This window comes from Sinocyclocheilus rhinocerous, unplaced genomic scaffold (genome assembly GCF_001515625.1).
Source record: "Sinocyclocheilus rhinocerous isolate Xijiao unplaced genomic scaffold, SAMN03320098_v1.1 scaffold24, whole genome shotgun sequence".
NCBI lineage: Eukaryota > Metazoa > Chordata > Actinopteri > Cypriniformes > Cyprinidae > Sinocyclocheilus > Sinocyclocheilus rhinocerous.
This window is the reverse complement of record NW_015647124.1, coordinates 1,100,369-1,117,147: the sequence shown is the minus strand read 5'-3', so window position 1 is coordinate 1,117,147 and position 16,779 is coordinate 1,100,369. Positions and strand designations below refer to the sequence as shown.

At 35.9% G+C, this 16,779-nt stretch overlaps 1 pseudogene; it reads right to left on the bottom strand.

Annotated features, from left to right (window-relative positions):
* Positions 1-16,779, bottom strand: part of LOC107708936 (tankyrase-2-like) — a 33,067-nt pseudogene that overhangs the window by 1,223 nt on the left and 15,065 nt on the right.

Genomic DNA, 16,779 nt, shown 5'->3' with positions numbered 1-16,779 from the left:
TTTTAAACTGTAATAATATTTTACAATATTACTTTTTTAATGGAAAAAAAAAAATGCAGCCTTGGTCAGCATATTCTTTCAAAAGGATAATATAAAATCTTACCGACTCCAAACCTTGAGAAATATATATATATATATATACTGTATGCATATGTAAAATGTAAACTCTAGTATTGTAAACAAATATATATATATATATAAATGTATTTTTGCATAAATATTTGCAATATTGTTTACAATACTAGAGTTGACATTTTATGAAGAAATTGTGACTGGTTCATTCTGGTATAAAACAGTGTTATTTTAGTATCATTGAGATATTATTATAGTTTTTATTTTTATATTTTCTGGTTTCATTTAAATTTTAGTTAAAGCTTTAGTAATTATGATGTATGTTTTTGACATTTTTATTAGCTTTTTTTAAGAAGTCTATATAGTTTTGAGTTATTTTTATTTCAGTTTTTGATTTAGTTATATTAATACGTCAATTTAAACTAAATGAAAAATGAGAAATGTTGCCTTGGCAACTATTTTATTTCAGGTAAAGTTGGTTTTATGGTTTAAGTTTTAACTACAACAACCCAGGTATAAAAACACTCACTTTCACGATCCAGTAAACCTCAAAATAATCTGGCCTACACTTTTTATCTTAGAATTAAAATGGGTTGCGAATGCTATATCATATTGAGAAATCTGGGCCCTGTGGCTGTAGTACCTGCTCTCCTCTGTAGATGACGTACTCAGCCAGAGTGAGACCGTTGACACTGGGCCGGCCAGTGACTGAGTGGTGTCCTGGAGGTGAGTGGGCCATCTTCATCGCGCTGAACTGCAGGAAAGACTTCCCCAAAGTCACACGGCAGAACAGAAGATGTCTGGGAGGAGCACACAGAGCGAAGAATCAAGAGCACTTTAGAAAGGAAATAGGAAATCAATTTCTCCTCAAGGTTTTGGAAAATAACACCACAAGGCAACACTTTGCTGACAAAACACATTGTGCTGGGAAACGTGAAGCCGCTTAAATGCGCTGTAACGGGATCTGATCTCACCTCTGACACATGTAGCACAACCTGTCCTTGTGAAGAGGGCACCCCGTTCCTCCGCCTATTCCATAAACGTACTGGTTGCTTTTGGAAGAGTTTTCCGCAAAGTAGATCCCGGCCCCGAACATTCCCCCTATGTACGCATGCCTTTCATCGAAGCCCTTGGTGAATGATGGCGTTTACGAACGGTGACCCTGGGGAAGCAGAAATAAAGCATTTCCTCGAGGTTCTGTTGATCAGAATTAGGCTGCAACTAATGATTATTTTAATAATAATGCATTAATCTAACAATGACTATTTCTTCAATTAATTGGATGAAAAATCCAAAGACGATTACAAAATAATACATTTAATGAAAAAAATCCATACAATTTTTTTTATTCCACATCCAGCCCAAAACCATGTGCAATTTGGAAGCAATGAAAACAAATATAGAGACTGTATCTATGTAGGCTATGTGAAATTAAACATTATGTGGAAAAAAAGGTGAACAAATTAAAACGATTGCTTACCGTTTAAAAGTAGAAGTAAAAAAAAAAAAACACTAGATTAACAATCAAATGAAGAAAAATAATGACTTTTTACATGCAAAATGCATATACTATTGTGCTGTCTATTGCAGTGAAGTCTATCAGATACTCAGAGATGAGCCTTTATGCAAAATGGAAACAATTGTGTGATTTTCGAATCTTTGCATGTAAGGATACAACCGTAAAATGCAAGGCATGCAGCATTAAACTGTATGCTTCTGTTTGAATCGCTTAATAGGACAAATTCTCATGTTTAGAATAACTTGGGTCGTGTGCTTTTCCTGCAGCAGCTCACTCTGCATCCTTTGCTGTTTTCCAGATGCAGTTTGTCCGCATAAATTAGTTATTTACTGCTGTAAAGTGACATGACTGGATGTTTTCTGTGCAAAGTGGAAAGACGTGATGAATGGATAATCAAATTCGTTGTCGATTATTTTCATTTCATTTTCATGATTTTATCTATTAGCTGTTGCAGCCCTAATCAGAACAGCAGTGAATGCAGGAGTGGTTTGAAACCAAACCTTGGTTCACACACCGTGGAAGAGCATGCGTTCATTGGCATGGTTGTGGTTCTCCTCAGAAACCTCCTTTCTGCGATGCGTGTATCTCTCCCACAGCTTCTTGTTGCACACCTTCTGGATCTGACCGAAAATAAATGATTTTACCACTTTTTACCACAGTTTAGCATTAGTTAATCTACTGTAGATTAATGTTAATTTGTGACCCTGGAGCACAAAACCAGTCTTAAGTCGCTGGGGTATATTTGTAGCAATAGCCAAAAATACATTGTATGGGTCAAAATTATCGATTTTTCTTTTATGCCAAAAATCATTAGGATATTAAGTAAAGATCATGTTCCATGAAGATATTTTGTAAATTTCCTACTGTAAATATATTAAAACTTAATTTTTGATTAGTGATATGCATTGCTAAGAACTTCATTTGGACAACTTTAAAGGAGATTTTCTCAATATTTAGATTTTTTTGCACCCTCAGATTACAGATTATCAAATAGTTGTATCTCAGCCAAAAAACGCCCTTTGTTACACTAGTTTTTGGTCTGACATCAGCATTCGTTTCAGTTGGATATAAAGGTTCTGAATGTAATTTTCCTTAAGTGAACTGCTAGTGATGGCAGTGAAAAAAAAAATTGTGATGCGCTCACAAATTGAACACAACACTTTTACTTCACACACACACACACACAAAATAGGCAATATTTTAGAACAATGCATGTCTAAAAAAATCATATTCACTACAAAAATGTATTGTATTATGAAACTGTATTAATTTTCATGACTTTTCCAGTCCAGGAAAAGCAATTCCCTAACATTTCTGTGCTTTTCGTGGTTGCTGGAAACCCTGGAAGTAATGCAATGTGAAAAGACACCTTCAGGGGCAGGGGAGCAGTGTGGAAACGAAGCGACTAAAATGGAAAAATAGGAAAAAAGAAAATATTAAACATGAAGTAAGGCATTCAGATCTCTTACCTTCACAATGCTGCATCTGTTGAAAACCCCACCTGCATGACCGCCATCCCTGTGCTCCCTTATCGTACTCTGCATCTGTTCAGAGACACGAAACAGAAAGAGAACCCTAGTAAACAAAGTACGTCCTTGGTGTTTTAATAATTAGCTACTTGGTCTGTATGGCTTCATAAGCCACTTGAACATGTACATCCATTACTGGATTCTCCTGGTACTGTTATAGATAACAAGATTGTGATTATTTTTTAACAAAATCTCTAGGGTCTCAGGCAGATGACGCACAAGGAGAAAAATGATAAACATGAAAAGAATCAGCACAACATCATTAAAATGAGAAAGTCTACCTCCTCCTCAACCGACTGAAACTCCTTGTCGTCTGGAGAGAGATCTATCAGTATTGTTCCACTGTTGGTCGTGTTCAGGGTCAAGTAAGGGTTTAAACCTGTGATGGGGATATAAACATTTAAGTGCAAACTAAGCTGCAAAACAAAAGCTTCAGTTTGATCCTTAAAGAGGTCACTTTATGAGAAATCAAAAGCAAGAATAAAAAAACTGTATTGTACAGTTAGTTTGTAATATGAGCTGTCAATCAATTTTCATCGACATGATATGCCAATTAATTAATTGAACTAACTGCAATTAAATCACATACATTAATATTAGCTAAAAAATGAATGCGGCGTAAGAAGCTTTAAATGTGCAGGATAAAAAAAACATCACATTTAACTCGAATGCTCAGAGAGAGGGTGGAAAATTAAAGTTAATCACTTTTGGTGATTAAACATTGTTTAATTAACATTATAAGTTATGGACGGCAGTTTCTGCCACTGAATAAAAAAATGAAAAAAAGGTAATTGCGACTTTTTATATCACAATTCTGACTTTTTGCATCTGACATCTTGCAGTGATATAAACTCGCAATTGTGAAAAAAAAATCTGAATTGACTTTTAAATTTGCAATTCTGAGAAAAAAGTAAATATTGCGAAATATAAACACGCAATTGCGAGTTAGAAAGTCAGAATTGTGAGATATAAACTCGCAATTGTGAGAAAATACTATTTTTCATCAGCATTGGACTTTATAACTCGCAATTGCGAGTTTATATCTCAGGTCAGAATTGTGAGAAAAAAAGTCTGAATAGCAAGTCTCACATCTATATCTCACATGACTTTTTTCTCAGAATTGCGAGTTTAAATCTCACAATTCTGACTTTTTTTTCTCGCAAATGCACTCAGAACTGTGAGTTTATATCACACAGTTCTGAGAAAAAAAGTCAGAATTCTGAGAAAAAGTCGCAATTACCTTTTTTACATTAAAAAAAAAAAAAAAAGTGACGTGACGTGACCTACAATCCCTGCCGGTACGAGACTCGAACCCGCAACCTTTGGGTTTTGGGTTACGAGTCCGACTCTCTAACCATTAGGCCATGACTTCCCCACAGTGGCAGAAACGGCCTTCGGGATAAATAAATAAACTTTAAGAAAAGCATAATATGACCCCCTCAATAAAAGCAGCTTGTCCTGAGAAAAAACATCCAATGTTAAGCAGAGATCTTAGAGGAAACAAGATCAAAGTGATTCTTAAACCCTGCGTCTAATTAAGGATTCTCTCAGATGAACTCTTCTGGATGAAAGGAGAAGCAGCTCTTACTCTGAGGTGCACTAATAAGTCTCTCCACTCCTTTGATGATCTTGTGTCTGTGACCGTAAGCGCTGATGCCGATCTCCTTCAGCTCTTTGTGGCCCATTTCCACCAGGACATCCAGAGTTATCTAATGACACAGACTCGTATTAATTTTAATTTTTAAGACAAGCAGTTCATTCTATTTTATTTTATTCTGAAATATGATCTTGAATGTAATGTGTGAACAAGAGAAAATAATGACCAAAATCGCAAATAAAAATCACAATATCCATTAAAAGAATAGAAATGTGATTATTCTGTCCATATTGCACAGTTCCTACACACACACACACACACACACACACAATTTCCACATATTAAGCTCTATTAGGCGAGTTTAATAAAAACTGACATGACCCTTTAACAAAATTATTTCAGTTTTTATTAAACTCTCAGATTGTGCCTAATATGTGTAAATTGTCATTTATGCAGCCCATTCCTAAAAAAGTGGGAGCAAAAAAATTAGAAGACTTCCACCCTGTAGCCTTCACATCAATGCTTGCTAAATGCATGGAAAGGGTCATTAGTTATCATCTTAAACCGTACATATCAGAGCACCTAGATGTATTGCAATTTGCGTATAAGCCACAAAGAGGGACAGAGGCCAGATGGCCAATACATTTGCTAGTCATTTACAACAAGCAAAGGCCTATGCATGTGTTCTTTTTATTGATTATACATCTTCTGTTAGAACGTCTTTTAGTTTTAGGAGTGAGTGGAGTAATAATTCACTGGGTTAAAAAAAATGTAACAGATAGACCACAACAAGTCTGTGTCAGGGGAGTTAAATCAGACATTATGTTTTTAAACACAGGGGCACCTCAAGGATGTGTTTTGTCTCCCCTATTATTTTCTGTCTATACAAATAAGATGCAAATGCAGAGTACAAATTATAAATTACATAAATATGCAGACGATATGGCTCTGGTTGCACACTTATAGAAAGATTTTGCTAATAATTGAGTATGAAGAGCATGTTTTGAAATTAGAAAACTGGTGTAAAGCAAGTTATATTTGCTAAGGAAACTTAGAGAATTTTCTGTCAGCCAAGGTGTTTTACAAAGAGTTTATATTAGTTTAATTGAAAGTGTTTTAGGGTATAATATAACGGCTAGGTTTGGGCGAATAATGTCTGTAAATAAAGTAAAATTAAACAGGATCATAAGGATGGCAAGCAAAATCATAGAGTCTAAGCAAAAATCAATTGATCAGCTGTATGATATAGCAGTTAGGAGAAAAGGTTTGGCTATAAGTGGAGATGCAACGCACCATCTGAACTATGCTTTCGAATTGTTACCACCTGGATGCCGTTATAGGACACTGAAGGCAAAAAAATATATATATAAACAACATGTTGCATAAAGCAATGTATAAACAAACCTCTGTGCCATACGCAATAAGTCTTTTGAATAAAGGGTAGGACTGTAGTGTTTTAGGAGGGGAGAATGTATTAAGTATTTATTTGATGTCTAAAGTATATAAAGCAATAAAGTATAACTAAATAACTAACACCTTCACAGAAGATCCTTCTTAGAACATGCACAGCTGTTCAGATATTGTTGTTTTTTTAAACTAGGATTATTCAAATGATGCACACCTATGACATCACAGCCAGCATTCCAGAAGCTTTAAACCAGAATCTGAGGCTCATAGCAGCAGTAGAGACAGAATATCAGACTTCCTCTGATAAACTACCAGTTTGCGGTTAATCGGTAGATTACCAGTACCAGGTTAGTTCAAATGGCAAACAGAATCAGCTCAGGCTTTTCTTCTACAGCATCACTTAGAGACATTTCCAGTTCTGACCTAAGCACAGGTCGTCAGATTGAGATGAGACGGGCTGTTAAAAGAAAAAGAAAAAGGGGGAATTCTGGCAGATCAGAGAGCAGAGAACGAAAAATGAATAGATCAGACCACCGCTCTGCTTCTGATTATTCAATGGATTCCCTCAGCCCAGGCTTTCCTTCTCTAGCACTACTTGGAGACACATCCATTTCTGACCTAAGCTCAGGCAGTCAGGTTGAGATGAGACGGGGTGTTAAACGAAAAAATTAGAAATCTAGCAGATCAGACAGCGTAGAGTGGAAAAGGAGAAGATCAGACCTCCAGATTGATTCTTCGATTGATTCCCTCACCTCTGCATTTTCTTGCATGTATATTAGTACCCCACCAGCAGCATGTGGGGAGACACCTATGAAAGGGTCCAGCAAAGATGAACAGTCTGGACTGTCTCACCTCAACAATAGTGAGGTCAGACCTGGACGATCACCAATGAAAGAGAACATCATAGATGATGAACATCCTGGATCAGGGTGTTAAAAGAAAAAGGGAGAATTATGGCAGGACAGTGAGCAGCGAACGGAAAAGGATCAAATTAGACCCCGACTTTTATCTTCCAGCATCACATGGAGACGTATCCAGTTTGGACCTAAACGCAGCAGGTCAGACTGAGAAACAGGGCGGTAAAAGAAAAAGAAAGACTGACAAAAGAAGCAGATCAGAGCACCAGTTTGAAACTTTAATTGATTCCCTCACCTCTGAGTTTTCACACATATACATTAGTACAGTGTTTCCCAACCTTTGTTTAGTGAAAGTGAAACCTGAGCTGTGAACTAATTTTCGGCAGCCGGAATTTCGGTGCATCTCTAATTATTGGCGACATCAGAAATGGATATTATATAACAGATGCTTTTTTTAAACATTTTAGCAATTTAAAAATATTAAAAAAGGATGTTTTACACGGCACCCCTGCTCTCGACAGACGGCACCCCGGTTGGGAAACACTGCATTAGTACCCCACTATTAGCATGTGTGAAGACACATAAAGCCTTCTAAAATGAAATGGATAAGGCTAGCGCAATGTAGAGTTTTACACTAAGATCACAGTAAGATGCTGTCATATGAATATGGACCTTAGGTCCCCTAAGGGGACATGCTGATAAAAAGAAAAACAAAATATATATGAGAAATTGTATTTCCGTGCATAAGAGATAAAAAATAAATAAATACAATTGTATCCACTGCTTGATTATGCTTGATTACAGTTTGAATAAAACTGTTATATCATGTCTCTAGAGCAGACAAGACAAAAAAAATTACAAGATAAAACAAAATGAAAACAAAAAAACAATATCTTAAGTGTAGATACAGGTTTGTAGTATTGCTGAATAATCAAATGTAGAAATAAAATGGTGCACATTAGTCTTCATTGTATGAATTAAATAACTTTTTTTATTTATTAAAGCTGCTGAAGTTATTCAGTAAAAAGCAATGAGATTTTCTCCTTTTCTTTGTTGTTTGATTGACTTTAATGACACAGACAGCAGCAGGTTTATTAGGCTGCTGTCCGTTTACAGGGGGCCTATTATGCAAAATTCACTTTGACATTGTTTTTGAACATAATTATGTGTATGTTGTGTGCGTACACAAAAAATATGGTAAAACTTATTATTTTCTCCATAAATCATAAACAATTGCTGCATCCAAATTCACATACTATCCATCCTAAGTAGTATTTAAAATTAGAATTAGTGTGTCTCAAATCATAGCATGAAATGGCAGATTTGATCAGTTGGCCAAATGTGGTGATCGCACCAGTGCGACCTCTAACAAAATTTATGCCGGGTTCACACTGCACGATTTTCAAAGTCGTCGGATCGCTGCTCTTCTCACACTGCACAACTGTCGGGGGTATCTAGTTGTTGTTGTGTTCACACTACATGACAGAACTTCACACACTCAAAGCTCCGAGTCCGAACAGGTTGGATTCTCATGCTAAACATGGCCAAAGTTTCAAAAAACGAGCTGAACGTATGTCAGATATATTACTTCCGGGTTCTAATACGGTTCAGAAAGTTTTTTCCAAGTATGGCCCTTCATGACGTCATGAAGGGTGGAATGAATTCCTTGTATGGGCACTTCTCTCAGAAGAGACTTACACACAGCAACCAGAGCAAGAGCAAGAACAGCCCATCAACGTGCTTCTTTTGGGTTACGGAAGTCGTCGGCAGCGCTGCACAGGACTTTGAATGTCTTCAAAGAAGTGTGTTTTTGGATGTGAGGGAAAGATAACCTTGTTCAGCTTCCCAAAGAACCCAGAGTTAAGGGAACAGTGGATGCAGTTGGATTTTCCGGGGCAGCAACGGGGTTGCACATATGTGTTTGTTTGTTCCCGTCATTTCGGTGACGAATGTTTTATAAACAAGGCCCAGTTCGACGCTGGATTTACAGATCGTTTGATACTGAAAGATGGAGCAGTCCAAGAGATAAAAGATCCCGGTCATGAGTCAGACCCACAGGCGGAAAGGAGCTCGGCTGTTTTCAGAGAGAAGCGGTACAGCTGTATCTGTCTTTTATAAATCTGATAAAACTAAAGACTCTTCGGAGATATGAAGGATGCAATACTATTCTATAGGTACTTAAGATTAACATGAGATTGGCCGAAACTGTGTGTGTTATGTCCCCTTTAAATATTATTTTTAATGTGATGACCAAACGCATTTGTTCATACATCAAAGGCTATCCCAATTTGTAAAGCTAAAAGATGTAGGAAAACAAACATGTGGCAAACAAACACTTTATATATATATATATATATATATATAAAGTCATGAAATTACCATGATGACCAGTAGATGGTGGCAGAAGAGCACTTATTGGCTTATTAGCCATTTCCATTCCCTAATGTATATTTTTTCACACGTTTTGCTTTTGGATTTATATTTAGATATTATGAAATTCCTATTACAAAATATCAAATCTCCAAGAAATAAATTTTTGTCAAAGCTTGACACATTTTGTACTGAAGTATGAAGTTCACAAAGTCTCATGAAAATCAAAAAGAAAGCAAGTAAAGTGCGCTCCTTTTATAATCACTGAAGCTGTCGGTCAGTTCAGTATGATACTATAGAGTAGAATATTTAACATTTTCCCTATAAAAATTAGGTTTTTGCTCAACACTGTTGTTAAAAGTTAATTTTATCTGTATGTACATGTCCATTTCCAACAAATAAACATCCAATATATTACTAACTGCTCTTAAGTTACCTACTTTTTGTACTGTATTTTTTCAAAACAGTATCTTTACTGTAGTTATACTACTTCAAATTATGAGTAGCTTTTAGCTTTGTGAGATAAAAGTTTCAAAGTAGCTTTCCCAAATCTGGCTGCAGGATAATAAATAAGTGTTGTAGTCTGAGTCTAAGTCTAAGACCATATATGCATGGTCTTATATTCAACTCTGTCTCAACTCAGACTCAACTGTGATAAGCATTGAAACAGAAGTACCTGTTCTCTGTCAAAGATCTCCAGCAAATGCTCCAATTGCAGGTTGTGAAGGAACTGGCTGATACTCAACTCTACAGTTAGACCTGAAAAAACATCAGGTTAAAGAAAACTTTCAGCAGTCACCAAATGTGAAATATAAGCAAGACTACACTAATGTTGCATAAACCCACCCTCCTCTTTCGTCTCTATGCCTATGGTCCCTTCAGCTCCAGAAGGCGGTAGAAGAGTGCTCAGCTCAGGGAAGGTCTCAGACTGGCCATCCATACTGGAGTTTGAAGAGAGCGGTGTGGGGCTCGAGTTGAGAATCGACGGCACCACCGCCCCAGAGGCCGAGACGCTGATAACCTGGGGTTTATAGCACGCCGGCAGCGCTGAGGAGGGCATGGCTGCCGTAAGGAGAGCTCGGACATCGTCCGCCTAGAGAGACAGACAGTGCAACGTCAGAAAGTCCAGATGTAAGTGACAACAACTTCTTGAGACAGACAAGCCCGCAGGGCTCTCAAACTGACTGTTGCATTTAAGTACACACTTATTTGAATGTCTGTCACATCTCAAGCATATAGAGTGTGAGTTCAGAAAAAAATGCAAATAAGAAAACATTCGTACACGAGAACAGCTTATTTCAAACAAGCAAGCTGTTGGCATGCATACACGGCTAAAGAGATAGTTCACCAAAAATAAAGAGTCTGTCATCTTCCAAAACTGACCAAACTCTCTCCACTGCACTATATTGAAGAAAAAAAGTTAAATGTGATAACTTGTGAAGTAATGCAATATGATAGTGCTTTAAGTGTGTAAAATTGATTTACATTTATTTCTATTTAAATGTATAAAAATTATACATTTTATATAAATTATAAAAAAAAATCACAGCTATCTGCATCAAACTATAACTTTTTGAAGTTAAAATCAATCCACTATTGTAAGGCCTTGCAATATGTAAATTTGAGATTTTTTACGATATTTCAATATATCTTGCAGCCCTACTCTCTACCACGTCACACATGGACTTTTGTATATCCCAAACATTTTTAAGTCTTAATTTTAACAATCTTGTTATCGATTCTTAAATCCTAAGATTCCCAAGATGCTTCAGAGAGGAGTTTATTTACTAATTTAATTATGTATGTCTGAATAAATATCACAAGTTTTAATGAGAACAAAGTTATGTGCAATGTAAATGTTTGTATACAACTGAGTTTTATTTGAGTGTTTATTATATCCGAGAAATAGAAATTGAATTTAATAGTTTTGGCTCTAAAGGTTCATTTGAACCTTTAATATGATAGTAATGTACCAAATGAGAGGATTCCCTGTGAAATATCTTTCCTTGAAATGTACATGAAACAAACAAACGATAAATTAATAAATAACTATAGTCCGATTAAAATTGGCACTAGCCAGTGTTTGGCTGAATTTCTGACACATGGACATCTGTATTACTGATAAATGCCTTTTAATTTTGGCACTATTTTTTTTATGTTGGAAATTAATAAAACAGTTATTTATTGACAACTTAACCAAAAGGTCAGACAATGACTGATAGATTTATGAGTGGAAATAAAAGTTATAATAATTGACTAATTTAAATAAATAAATAAATACATTTTAAAAATTGGAAGAATTGAAGAAATTTGAAGAATGTTCAGGCTGCTCATCTCCGTTTATGTTCTACAGAAGAAAGGATTTCCATAAGGTGCATAAATGATGACTTTCATTTCTGGTTGATCTATCCCTTTACATATCGTTCTCCAGGCATCAAACAGGCATATTTTTCCACTCCAGACATCCACTGCTTGTGCAAATGTGCAGTATTTTCAGGCAATGGTGCATGGAATGATCAGTAAGCCTCCTCAAGTACTGAACAATAAAAAAAAAAAACACCAACCAAATAAAACAGACAGATTTATGACATCATACAGTTAGAGATAATTCTCCCTGGCATGATTAAAAGACGTTGAGAAGGCCTAACTGCATAGGTGCAGAAAATAAACAGAAGGCGAGAAGGAGAAAGATCTTCTTCCCCAATGTGGCTTGTCCAGTAAGCACACACAAAGAGAATACCGTCACGAGGTCCAGCGGCGACTGGCCTTCCTGGTTGCGGAGCATGGGGTCGGCCCCGTGAGCTAGAAGCAGCGTGCACAACTGGGCCCTGCCTTTCTGCGCCGCCTCGTGCAAAGGAGTGAACGCTCACTTATCAGTGGCATTGACGCATGTGTTGTACTTGATGAGCAAAGCGGCCACATCCACATGCTGCAATGAAACACAGGGAACGGTCGTGCTCTCGGGTTGGTGTCTCTTTCACTTTCTGCTGAATGTCGCTGTTTGAGTATGACGGCACTGCACCTTTTCCCTTCCCCAACAAGTTATTATGAAATATGATGAGGTGAACACAACACCTGCACAACTATGAATAAAACCTTTAAAAAAAAAATAATGTAATTCCAAACCCATATGAATGTCTTTCTTCGGCAGAAATGTTTTGTGGGGCCAGATTTGAATTTGACAGCTGTGAAAACAGTGAAATTTTTGGTCTGTTTCTTACATATAGCTATTGTATGACTATAATATGACATGTACGTTTATGGTGCTTTTTTGTCATTTTTGGTGTTTGACCGCATTTATTCCTGTTCATTGTATGTATAAAAACTCCAAACAAGACCATGAACAATTATTTAAAAACTCTCCTTCTGTGTTCCTTGGCAGAAAGAAAGTCATGCAGGTTTGAAAAGACATGAAGGTTAAAAATTAATTTTGGGTAATGCATTTCACTTAAGCATTTTTATAATATTTCAGATATCTGGGAAAAGGCTGAGAAAGGAAAACTAATTTTACAGAAACAAAATGTTGATTCAGTAGACTTTTACACTATAGACCATCAGACTTCTGTGATTCAGTGAAACAAGGAATAACATGTATACAAATCTGCTTTCCCAATTGAAAAAAACAACAACAAAAAGTTGTTCAACTGTGGTTAATAAACCAGAAAGAGCTTGATGAATGTTTTTCTTCATTTCAGTAAAGACCAAAAGCTTGTAATAATAAGACTACATTTATGAGCAAACAACACGTGAAAATTGGCCTACTGTACATACAATTCTGACTCAAAACATATTATTATTATTATCACTATTATTATGTGAAATAATATATTATTCCATAAATTCATCACACAACATTAATACCACAGGGCTGTTGAATGCTTGATTTGGATTGTTTGATGTCAAGTTTTTTTCTAGTAAACGCAACGCTATGAAGTAGCTCCAGGTCTGTCGACCACAGTTTTAGAAGTTTTCTCCCAATTATTTCAGTTACTTCAAAAGTCCTTACAGCCTACAACCGCAAAAGGACCAAAACCCACAAAGATATTGACCAAGCAAACAAATATGAAAAACATTGGGATAAAAATGACAAACAATTTCCATGTTTGAACAATGACTTGAGGAGAGGTAAGTATGGTATTCATGGAATAATTGATCAATAATGCTTGCTTTGTGTCGTGGCCACATTATCACCTCTTTGTATAAATATTGCCTGTTATATTTTACATGTGTGTGTGTGTGTGTGTGTGCAATTCTAAACTATTGTAATGTAGCTTGACCAATCAAAATAGCAGACCAGAAGAACTAACTGTTTTATAAACAGGGTATCTGCAGGATTTTTAAAATCAAATTTAAGACTTTTTAAGACCTGCACAAATAAAAATCAATACCATATGAGCACGGTAGGACTCGGAACGGCAGAAATATAGCGGTTTCCCTGGTAACAGCAGTACACAAAGCTGCACCTGACTTAGAAACGTGCGGCGCTCATATTTTTATTCAATGAAATCATAGCCTTTGTTAAGCTATATTGCAATTCTTGTCTCTGTCCCCAAATTTAAGACCTCTTGAATTCATAATTAAGTCTTTCTTGAACCATTTAAGGACCTGCGGAAACCCTGATAAAATTAATGAATAATTTTCTATAACAATATATATACCATTTATTTGAAAAAATAATAATTATTATAATTTTTTTTAGAAAAGTCTATGAAATTCAACAAATACCAATATGAACCAACATTTGCATCAAATTTGACATTTTGGTCATGATTTTACACCCAACCAAAGTTTTCAAAAGCAACCAAAAATAAAGATTACTTTAAAACAAACACCTCTGTTTTAGAAAACAATTCATTTTTCCCCTCACAGACTTTTTTGAGTAAGACTTGTTTTTTTGTCATGTATATACAGTATGTAGCTTTAATTGAGCAGCACTCACCCCGTAAGACGCAGCGTTGTGTAGAGGAATGAGTCCACCTTTATCCTGCGAGTTCACCTCTGCCCCGTTTTACAGCAGATATTCAGCCACCTCCAGATTATTATAGCCAGCTAATCAAACACATAAATCAAACACCACCATCATGAAAATATCCTCTTTAATTTTTGTTCTTCCATATTTCAGGTATTTTACTCTTTATTTGAACACTTGAGCCTTTAGAATAGGACTGACATGATCACGAAATGTTGAAATTTTGTTCATGTTATGTACAGTGTCAGCCTGACACATACAGTTTAGTTAATTCAATTTATTCATATTAAACTTGGTTAAAAGAAGCCTATATGATTTCCTTTAGGGCTTTGCACAGAAATGTTAAATATGCATATAGTAAAAATAGAGGCTGTCGTTAGTATTAATGTCCATTAGACAAGAGGTTTTCAAAATGGGGTCTGGGATCCCAGGGGTCCATGAAAATGCTAAAAACAGGGTCAAATCTAAAGTATCAATTACATTTATTTAATTTTACAAAAAGAAAATTTTCACAAACTGAAAAACATGCTGGAGTTACTAAATAGTTTTACTAGTGCTGTCAAACGATTAATTGCGATTAATCGCATCCAAAATAAAAGTTTTTCATTACATAATGTATGTATCTGTACTGTCTATATTTTTTATATATATATAAATACACACACATGCATGTATATATTTCAGAAAAATATGTTATGTTTATATATTAAATATATTTATATATATAATATAAATTATATGAATATAAATATAGACATGTAAATATTTTCAAAATATATACTGTATGTGTGTGTATTTATATAAACATAATAAATATACACAGAACACATATTATGCAAACAAAAACTTTGATTTTGGATGCGATTAATCGTTTGACAACACTCATTTTTACACATTTTCAAATGCACTTCCTGCTTCTCTTCACTTTACAGTTCCACGCAAAATTAATGAAAAGCGCAGACTGAAACAAACCAAATGCTAGATAACTAGATAGATACTGACTAGATAAATGAGCAACATTTTGTTGACCATCTTCATAGACCAAGCTATTTATTTCGACTGTTTGCACTTAGCTGTAAAACCAATCCAGAAATGCAAATGTAGTAGGCCTTACAAAGCTAGAGTGTTTAAAAGGGTCTCTTTTTTTGCACTTAAAAACCAGTCGTACATCCATGATTTCGACTCTGGTGCACTGATTCTTATTGGCTTGCTATGTCATATTCACTGTGTATTAGTGTTGCACGATATATGCAATTGAGGTCAATAATAACCGTCTAATTTGGCTTTATCCTTTTAGCTAACTAACCAATGTTGCAAAGATCTATACATCCTGTAGGGCTTGGTAGCTGCTCACCATAGTCCTGTGGAGTGGCACTGGCATGTGATTTTTATTCTATTTTTTAAAGGGGGATGAAATGCTCAAAAAGCATTTATTTTTTAATAGCTAAAATAACTATAAGCTCCATGTGAATCATTCTGTTCCTGTTGGTTTCATCATAGTATCGGTTCAGTAGTAGTATCGAGATATTTTAGTCAGGTATCGTATCGAAGTCAAAATGTTGGTATCGTGACGACACTACTGTGTCTTGTATACAGTAGTAAGTGAAAGTAGTGTTGGGCGGTATGACCACAAATTTATATTACGGTATTTTTCAAAATTATACCGGTTTTTCACGGTACATGACGGTATTTTTTTTCATGCATGACCGGGTGTTAACTATATTGAACTAGTGCTGGGCGGTATTTTTCAAAATTATACCGGTTTCACGGTACATGACGGTATTTTTTTTTTCATGCATGACCGGGTGTTAACCATATTTTGTACTGATTGAGAGAGGAAATACTGCAGTATATTGACTTAGAATGCCCAATTTTACTGTCATGATGAGTGAATATTGTCAAAAAATACCAGACTATATAGTCTTGACTAAACACGACCCCTTTTAATGTTAACCAGGAGTCACTCTCATTTATAATCGCGGCATCGTCTGATAAAATCAACATGCATCTACACTAAAGAGCGGCTATGCGGTTGTTTTGGCTATATTACTTTTTGTCTCATGCAGTGCACTGCCTGCGTCTGAGTAACGTTAACAAACTAAAAAAAACAAACAAAAAAAAGTGCATGAGATATTAACAGACGAACTACGCTCATATTTAGAAACGCTGTTTTGTACTCATTTATTGACGAGTCGGCTGCGCTGCTTCTCTGCCGCTCACTGCACAGAACAGACGCCGAGAGAGGCGACACTTCTCCGGGAAAGACAGACCTCGCGTTCGCGGGACAGCACTGGCGAAATCTTCCAACTGAACCATAGCTAAGGTTTATACAAAAAAGTCGCTAGGTTTGTCAGTATGAATATTCTATGGAAAAAAGCCGCTAAAAGGGTCTGAAAGTTGCTAAATCTAGTGCTAAAGTCGCGCTCGTGTGTGTGAGACGCGGGAGCTGATGGCAGGGG